The sequence below is a fragment of the Argopecten irradians genome, unplaced genomic scaffold, assembly GCF_041381155.1.
Source record: "Argopecten irradians isolate NY unplaced genomic scaffold, Ai_NY scaffold_0027, whole genome shotgun sequence".
Classification (NCBI taxonomy): Eukaryota; Metazoa; Mollusca; class Bivalvia; order Pectinida; family Pectinidae; genus Argopecten; species Argopecten irradians.
The window spans coordinates 28,823-39,048 of NW_027187494.1; the positions used below are offsets into that span (position 1 = coordinate 28,823).

At 37.4% G+C, this 10,226-nt stretch overlaps 1 long non-coding RNA gene across 1 annotated transcript; it reads left to right on the forward strand.

Moving 5' to 3' along the window:
• The first annotated feature begins 2,428 nt into the window (after nucleotides 1–2,428).
• Nucleotides 2,429–8,592, forward strand: LOC138311469 (uncharacterized). Its single transcript, XR_011206670.1, has 3 exons — nucleotides 2,429–2,662; nucleotides 5,687–5,801; nucleotides 8,562–8,592. It is a non-coding gene; the product is annotated as an uncharacterized lncRNA (long non-coding RNA).
• Nucleotides 8,593–10,226: the final 1,634 nt, after the last annotated feature.

Below are 10,226 nucleotides of genomic sequence, written 5' to 3' on the forward strand. Positions count from 1 at the left end.
ACACGTATTCGCGTGAAAAAGTCACAATTATTGTATTTTTAAGAGTGGAAACGACATTGAGGTCATTGTTAGCCATATGAACTTACACATTAAAGATAAAAAAATGTTGTTGTTTGTAATATTTCAGTCAATTACCAACCTTTGAAAATATGTGTGAAATTGTATTTTGAGAAAAACAGACGGTAAAGTAGGGTTATTGAGAGTACAATATTTCCAAAACCGCACGGTAAAATTTCAAATAAAAGCTTTAATAAACAGTTTATTAACCGATCTTTCAGTGAGCAAATTTTAAAGAAAATTAAAAAGGGGAAGTTTTTGGGCCTAACTGTATCGAACCACCTTAAAGTGGTCCAAAACTAATCAGTTCGGCCGTCGTTTGGTAAGATCCCCACTCATTGCCATCCCCAAGTCTCCTCTCTGTCCTTTCAAGGCCATCAAACACATGTGTGCCCTGCTTCCAGCACCCCTTCCAGCCCGGCTTTCTTGCTTCCTGAGGGTAAAAAAATTAGGCCAGTTACATATCCCAAGCTTCAGAGCTTTCTGCAGGATTCGTTGGCTCGAACAGGCTATAACAGTAAACTTTTCTCGTCCCAAAGCTTTCGGAGAGGGGCGCCAGTTGGGCTTTTCGTTGTCAGGTTCCGGGGGAACTTATTCAGATTCACTGAGATTCGGCCAGCGAGGCATATAAGGCTTATCTGGATTTTTCTTTAGAGGATAAGTTAGCCGTTTCTAGGCATGTTAGGGACGCCACGATAGTTAATCAGAACTCGTTGACTGAATGACTGTGGGGCCGATGGCTTGGCGGTAGATGATGATGTATTTTTCAATGGTGCATGTGCAAGTTATGTTTTGTGAATATGGCAATGGATGTATGTGCTTCCAATCTGATCGAAATACAGATCTAACGTAGTGATAATAAGGATCTGTATTTTAATCAGATTGTATGTGCTTCATATTTATTAGTCGCAAGCTTCCAGTGTGTTGATTTGTGCTAAATGTGCTAGTTTGCTTAATATATGTTGTTTTCATGTAATATGTTTATAAGGGGGTGCAGTGCTTTCACTAGTTAATTGCTGAAATGTATATGATGGACTTTAGTGATTACATTCAGCTGCAGTGACATTATCCAAATATGTGGACCACTGCACCTCTTTCTTGTGTATATAACTGTCTTTTCATTTAATTCATTCCGGCACAATTTCAGTCGTTTGATTGTTTATCGATCAATAGGGAGGTGGAGAATTTACTACTTGTGGTTTAGTTCTTACTTGTCTTTTTCTGATCCTGTTCTTTTAGATACAGTCATTGTTTATATCTTGATATAAATGCCTGCTTTGTAGTTTGATCCTAAATGACCAAGTTAGTTGCCGATGAGCCATAAAACTCAAACAAACAAATCCAGTCTCTAGGCCTCTTAGTTATTTTCAGTCTACTTGAACAAACTTGGTAGTCATTCGTCCAAGCTAGTCACAGGCTCAATATTAGGTCTCTAGGCCTCTTACAGGTAGGGCGTTAGAATTGTACATGGTGCCCTTACTGCATGATCGTAAAAGGCGACTTTATTTAGGATCTTATCTTTTCTCTTCTTATTATTCCTTACTAACTTTATATTTCCTAGTGCCTCCCTTGACACCGCCTCACTTTTGGACCAATCTGATTGAAATACAGATCCTTATACCCACTCCGTTCAATAGAGGATCTGACAACATCCCATAAGGGTTCGTGTTCGGATGACATTTTTAGCACATGTACTCCAGATCAAATACATTTTCTACACATTGCTCCGTCAATTCGTCCCAGTATACATATACATTTACTTTTGTTGTGCTCTTTGGCGAGATGACTACGTACATTAAAATAATTCGGTCAGCAATTTCAAACGTTTTCGTCCGAAGTCAAGATTCTGGCAGTGCAAATTTGATAGGCCATCTGAACGTGACCCAAAGGGTGCGCTCGACTGGCTGTGCGGAACCTGTTTGGAACATTAAGTTGTCAAGCGAGTGTAAAAGAACACGTCCGGAACTTGTTCTGCACAGATTCCGACTGTTCCTGCCACAGAGGTGGTGCAAACAGGACAACTATGTCATTGAAGATGGCTGATGCAGGGTAGGTGATAGGTTTGCAAGAACACGTTTTCGCTATCTCGTGCCAATATTGTACAGTTGTTACGGCAGTAGCGGATCATCGGGCTAAACACTGGTTACACAGAATTGGTTAATCTAATAAACATATTATTTGAAATGATTTAGGGGGCATTTGTTTACACGTAAATTCACAATAGTCATTGCTTTTGTATTTCACGTAAAGACAAGAAATAGGTTATTTTCTTATTACTGGGGTCCTCTTGTTTACCGATGGCCGCCATCTTGGAAATGTACGGTTCGATAAAGAATTAAAAAAACAATATAATTCAAATTGGACAGTAAATATGTTTTTTTATTAATTGACGAAAGATGATGTTTTGTTTCAGAATCACGTATGTACTTGTAATGTAACATATCCTTTACATGTGTAATGATTTAATATCTTGTGTCAGATTTATCGGCTATAACGGATCAGTGTTTCGTGTGCGCAGGCGTATGCATAGCAAGCACGTGCATTCACGATTTCGAATTTCGAACCTGAATTATAGCTAAGAAGAGGAGCGACGAGAAACAAACAGGTAACTCAAGTGCTGAATATGAATTATCCCTAATGTTGCCCCATTGAAAATAGAATGTCACGTGATTGTTTTTGCACTAAAAATAGAATGTAAACATTGGTCGTGTTGGTTAAATATCTCTGTTAGCAGGCAAGTTGCAAACTCTTTCACTGTTCATGAATAGTGTCGAAACATCATATGTTAATAGTGTGTGCTTGTTCAAATTTATAACAAATATGATGCATTTTACAGTGGCTACCTTCGGTGGCCTAGTTGGTCTAGTCGCTGCGAACACATGTGAGCCTAAACAATGCATGTAATTTGTAAACACTCACTGTTGTCATTGACAGCCTATGGTCCTTGGTTACGAATAATCCACGCAATCCTCGACACATTATATAAATCCTAATTGTTACGACACAGTATTGTTTGCCAAAGTGTTTCCTCACAAAATATCTACATCGAGTCACTTACAAAACGCTCACTTGTCAGGATGTGACGTGGTTGTGACGTATATTTTCTTAGGGGGTCGTCTCAAACTCAAACGCACTGGGTTATTCATTATGCGACAAAGCGCCGTTGTAGACAAGCTTTATATTATAATTACGACTTCGACTGATTATAGAGCTTATTATCAGAACCCTAACCCACTCCAAAATAAATGAAATAACAAAAGGGCAATTGTTAATTACTTTATTTGTCCTCTAGAGACGATTCGTAAAAACACGTGAAAAGAATGTAATAGTTAGAAGAGTTATTTCCCTTACACCACATGTTAATTAAAAGAATATTGGAACACTTTTCTACAATTCTACAGAGAGCTTGAATTCAAATAAAAATCTGCAAGATGTCTTGTTAAGTTTATTTGATTTATTAATTAAACAGTTCTTTAAAAGATGATTAGGGCAACCTGGACTAATCACACATTATCGACTTAAATAATAAATCTATTTTACTGTCGGTCGCTAACGCGCATAGAATTCCAAAACTCATCCATGATGATACTAACGAGGCTGACAAATCACGACCCAATGCATTAATTGTCAAATTCACTCGGATAAAAATCAGGAACTTGGTTTTGGCTGCTGCGAAAAATATCGATAGATCCTCCAGAATGTCAGTACGCACTGATCTACACGCCACCTTGAAGAAGGAGCGCTCTGAGCTTGCCAAAGTCGCATACAAGATATGCTATGCTAGGTGTAAGAAATGCTATTTTGTCAAAATGGTTTTTTCTTAAGAATCATAGAACTGATATAACTCTTCCACACTGTCCCCCTCATATGCATAAGGTTTTAACAAATAAAACACGTGGTATTTCAGTGTATGACATTTTTATTAAAAAGTTAGCTGTTAAAAACAATTATCAAGAAAAATGGTCATATGATCTTGATCTTCAGGCGGATCATTCCTGGTGGAAGAAGGCATGCTCCATTTTACTTAAATCTTCCTCTGATTCTAAACTTCGTTGGTTTCAATACCGAATTGTACATAGAATAATATCTACAAATAAATATTTATATACAATAAAAATAATAAACTCTCCTCTTTGTTCCTTCTGCAAAGGAATTTCTGAAACTTTAATGCATCTTTTTTGTGAATGCCGTATTGTCTCAAATTTTTGGGAAGATTTTTCCTTGTGGGTTGAGACCAAGACAGGAATTGCTTTAGGACTTACCAATATCGGAATAATATTGGGTTTTCAAAGTCACAAATTTACAAATGTAAATTTTTTAGTTCTTTTAGCCAAATCTCATATATATAAGCTCAAATATACTAATGATCCCCCATCTGTCATAAGTTTTAAAAGAGATCTTGAATATTATTTCAGGTTAGATGAGTATACCAATAAAAAAAAATCTAACTCTAAATGTTTTCAATAAAAGGTGGGAACACTTAAAATTACTTATTTCATGACTATCATAGCACTTTAATTTGATGCAGCTCATGTGTGGAAGTGTGAGTGAATGTTGTACATTCAGATTTTATATTTTCTCCTTTATAACTCAACAATTTGTTTTTTTTTCATAAAGAAATATATAATTATAATATCTTTTATGAATGACTGTTTGTACATTCCATCAATTCATATGTTTTCTTCACTGTTAAATTTGTGTATTGTTTCTAATGATGTTTTTGGAGAATAAAAAAATTTGAAAGAGAAAAAAAATCACACATTATCAATAATTTTGATATCAAGACGATATACACAAGTTTGTAAAAATCAAGTACATTTATATAATTCTAGAAGTTTATAATATTTTAGAATAAAAAATAAAACACTAATTAGTACAATCTATTGCAATTTCTATACACCTGAAAGGCCCCACTAATTTCCCGAAACAAAAATTAAAATGTTTCTTAAAAAAAAAAAATTTTACATAAGAAAATTCACTGAATAATTGATGTTAACAGTGCAGATTTATTTCGATGTTTAGTCATCTGACACAGTGATAGTCAACTAATGTGAGGTAATTATAACGAAGTCGGGATTACATAAGACGACCCGCGTTATAAAAATTAACATTTAGTTGTTTTTTTTAATTAAAGTGAACAGTCGGGCAAGGATGTTTTTTTTTTTTTTTTTTTTTTTTAACTTTTGGAAGGCCAAAGAACGCATTTAGACGGGTTTTCTTTGCCCGACTATTCACTTTAAATTGTTCAGAGGATAATGATAAGTGAAGTATTAACGGTATGCTAATAACTTTTGCAACTCCGTCTACAATATTAACAATCTCGTGTTATGTTCCCCTTTTTGGAAAGGTAGTGCCTTTAATGATCATGGGCGTATTATAGAACTTTGATTCATATAATATGGACTTTTATGCTCTCTGACAAATATCACATATATTCATACCTCCTCCTGCCCTCAGTCCATTAAATTATTTTTGATCCGCCATTGATTCAAAATCGTTTTAATAGCACACTTCAGTTTAGGACTCTAGTTCTTTCACAATATTATAATTCGCTTACCAATACACATTTTTGTCATGAAGTTAACCTAAATATAAGTCATTTCATAATTGAAGTTTGTTTGTTTTATAGTAATCACATGATGGGAAAGGCTAGGAAAATATCAGAAAAGCGTCCCCAGCGACTACGAGGCGGATATCCCTTGTCCCCTGGAAGAGGCACCAGAGTCAGGAAGGCCTTATTTGAGGTACAGCAAAAAAAGTTATCATTGCGGGATGCATCTAAGCAGTATGGTTTTCTCCAACGAAGACTTTCGGGCGAAGTTGAAGTGGACAAGAGGAAAGGTCCTAGGCCTGTATTTAACAAGGAAGAGGAGGTAGCTATGGCTACATGGTTGAGGGAGATGGCAGAGCGAGGGATGGGTTTGAAACCTCAGGAGTTTTTGGACTTCGTGCAAGGAGTTGTTAGTAAAGAGGGAAAACCGAATAATTTCAAGGATGGTAGGCCTGGCCTTGATTGGTATTATGCCTTCATGGCCAGGAATGCCGAAGTGGTAGAGCCCAGGAAAGAGACACCTCTCGAAATGTGCTGGGCTAAAGTTAACAAGACCAAATTGGATACCTGGTTTGTTAACTTTAGACAATTTCTATCAAACCACGACATCTTAGACAAACCAAAGAGAATATGGAATGCTGATGAGACGGGGTTCAGCATGGGAAGTGTGCCTGGCAGAGTGATTGGTCCACTGAAGAGCAACGGTCATAAGGTCCCCCACGTATCTGGAGGACACAGTAAACAGCGGCATACGGTGATGTTTTGCGGGAATGCCAGCGGCGATATCATTCCTCCTTATTTTGTGTATTCTGAGCCAAAACCCAAGGGTTACAATCCAATGACCGGAGGAATTGATGGGAGCAAAGTTTCTTATACTAAGACAGGATGGACACTGCCACGTTTAAGACTTTTCTTTCTCATTTTGATGAACATGCCGGTACGGACAGGCCAGTCGTTCTTCTGGTTGACGGAGTCAGCAGTCATGTTGACCTGTCTGTTCCAGGACGCTCGAGACCGTGGCATAGAACTGTATAGACTGGTTGCCAACGCCACCCATCTGATGCAGCCTTTAGATAAAGGAGTGTTTGGTCCACTGAAAACCAGATGGCATCAAGTTGTCCGTAAGCACACCAGAGAGAACCCGGGATGTCCAATTGGCAAGCAAACGTTTGCAGAGAAACTGAAGGAGGCCTTTCTTCTATTTTACAAGCCATTGACGGTCATCAACAGCTTCAGATCATCAGGTACGTATTTACAGCAGCACTGTTGATAAAAGTTAATATTTGTGTCAGTAACATATAAAACATATGCATCATAATGGGAATCATAATAATGGGGATCATAATAATGACAAAAGTGTCATGATAAATTGTTTTCATATACTGATAAAGACCATAATCATCCTTGAAAATATTTGTAGATTGATCATTTACGTACATGTATATGAATACTGGTATACGATTGATTATTATTTTATCGATTGACTTTCCTCTTTTCAGGTATATATCCAGTAGACAGTACCGTCATATCTTGCCAGGTTGTGAAACCTAGTTTGACATTTTCCACCACTGAAGACATACCACTACCAGAACACAATGATGAACAAGCTGATAAGACGACTGAAGTTACCAACCCTGCCATGGACGCATTGGATACACTGAAGAGTGTTCTCGACACTCCTACAAAGGACAGATACCAATGTAGGATAGATGAAGGCTGGGACATCTCTGGACTTTCGCCCTGTTTTGATGCATACAGAAAACTGCATTTCAAAGTAAAGTCTGTATCAACAGCCTCTCCTATTCCTATGTGCGAGACACCAGGTCTGGATTTGCTAGCCAGCACCGCAGCTGCAACCAGTTTACTCGAACAACCACACCAAAGCCAGCAGCCCATATCCCCGGTTCTACAAGAGGCCCTTGTCCTTCCGAAGGTTTCACCTAGAACACCAAAGAGAAAAACACCAAGTAGTGCATTGCCGGACAACTTAACATCAAATGAGTGCATCAGGACAATGGCACTGAAAGGTATTGAGAAACTTAGAGTGTTTGCTGAAAAGGAAGAAAAGGCTAAAAGAACTTATCTAAAAGCATCAGCCAGCAGACAATCATAGAAATCAAAAGTTCCGGTACACACCAAAACGACAAAAGACATGGTCCGAGAAGAAGACATTCAGTGCATGGGATGCCACATGACATGGGGGGAGGATATCGACATTGGTGACGGTTCAACATGGATCCAGTGTGATGACTGCGACAAATGGATTCATGCCGATTGCTGCTCTGATGAGGATGGCCAACACAATGAACACTTTCAGTGTCCAGAATGTCGATGATCGTCTAACATAAGACTGCACGATGGGTCGTTGATTAGTCTATAGGCCCGTGTAGTAGGCTGTACTAACTACAAGTACCTGTGTACCTATGCATGTACATTGACACACATCGTATTATTGGCTTTTCATTGTATTATGTTGTAGGCATAACATGAAACTCCGATAACCATGAAAACCACCTCTCGTGTGGGTCTCCATTGGCACAGACATCTTGATCAAGGCAACAAGATGTATATTTGTTGCAAGTCATATTCATTAAAATATGAAAAGTAGTAATGATGAATTGAAATATGACATTAAATTTAAATTTTACTGATTGTACAGTGTGTGTTGTTTGTTGTTGGTTTTTTTTCAACTTTTATGAAATATTCATTAACAACAATACATCGGACTATTTATATTAGATACAATTAACCAAAAGTCATTCTATACTAATTTTCAATATTCTTCAATGAAACTTGCACATTTCTATTGGCTTTAAATTAACAAAATTTAATCACATACTGATGCATTTGATTTCAGTTTAAATGGAAATATGACAGATATGACATTTTTAAATGAAATATAATTTCAACATATTGAACACATCAGTATCAAAAGATATTCATTCTTTTTCAGCAAAGTTCCAATACCAAGGAGGAGATATCCCAAACAACAGTTGTGTTGGAGAAGTCTCTGTGATAAAAGGCTACCATGTTTATCAGATTAGGCCTCCTATGTTTCCAGGAGCGCCCTCACTTATCATAGACAGAGAATACACTAACATTAAAGATAAAAATGCGTGTCTAGTATGGATTCCTCCTTTAACATCCTACGAAACCAACTTATATGATAAACTTACGGATGGGTCACGACAGCTCTACCTAAAGGATGTCGCAGGCCTGCCAGTAGGTCATGTACCAAGGTCACTGGCGGGTACATTTAGAGAAATACTTGATGGTAACGGTAGCATTACAGCAGAGGTGACGGGGGATCCAATACCCAGTTTTTCGCCATGGCCAGCCCAAAAAGAGCAAGAGGGAGGTGTAGTGGTCCCCTGTAACTACACCATCCAACATGCAAACAGAGTGTTTGTTTTGGACCTGTTAACAGAAACACTGTCTAAAATGCCTGAAGGAAAGTGCATGCACATCCGTTAGTCTCTTGGAAAATTAAAAAAAATAAAATCAAACTAAACATATGCATGCATGTGTATACTCTTTTTAATCAATTATTCAGCGCTCTTATTTATTTTGTAATTTCTAAATGTAATTAAACATTGAAGATAAATAACTTTACAAATGTCGGGTAATGTGACGATGTTTTACAACGTTATTCAAACAAAATACATTTAATTTACGCTTTAACTTGTACAGATTTTGTCTTGTTCTTACTGCTAAAATGATCTCCTTATAGTCAATACGGATAATTGTTTGGTAGAGAAATGTGTATTTATGTACCAAATTAAAATAAAGATGTGGAGGTTTGAACAACAAAATATATTGAGCTATAAGTACATTTTACGAGAAGTGATATGGAAATACATCTTTGCATCGGATCTCTGGACAATAATGTGATTAACGTCACGTCATAAAAGTCAATAAGCTGTTCAATGTACTCACGCATCTGTTTGGCTGCTCATTGTATGCGTCCTTTCAGGATTGTCATATGAAGACCGGTTGCAGTTTTAGCGAGTTTGCAATTATAATAACGGTTCACAGTCATAACTACTCTTTAAAATTAGGTTTTGAGACGACCCTTGTCGCTTAAATCATGACAGAGAGGTCCTCCAGGGGGCGTGATCCGTTATAGCCGTACTGATCCGCTATAGCCGAATTTTCGGTAGGTTTTATTTTGCGTATTTCGTTTTGCATGATCAGTTCTATGAATTCTTTTTATTAAAATCTGATAGACATATAAATGTTCTTTATGAAAATATATGGTTTATGTTATGAAAAGTTTTGTGAACGAAAATTGCCGCGGTTTTATGCAAAGTGATCCGCTACTGCCGTAACAAATGGTAAGGGGGCCATAAAGTGATCCGCTACTGCCGTAACAAATGGTAAGGGGGCCATAATTTTATAAACTGCTGTACTTTAGGCAAGTTATTTCGTATCAGGAGAGTAAATACGGTAATTGGGTAAGTGGAGCAAGTTCACGTGATCTGTCGCGCGGGAAATAGAGTGCCCGGATTCAGCCTTTAAAGACTGATGTAACTTAATTCTCGTCTCCTCATCTTTTCAGATTCACCACATGCACAGATCTCGTGTAACATTTTAGGGGCTTCTCCGGGATTGCAGAGGA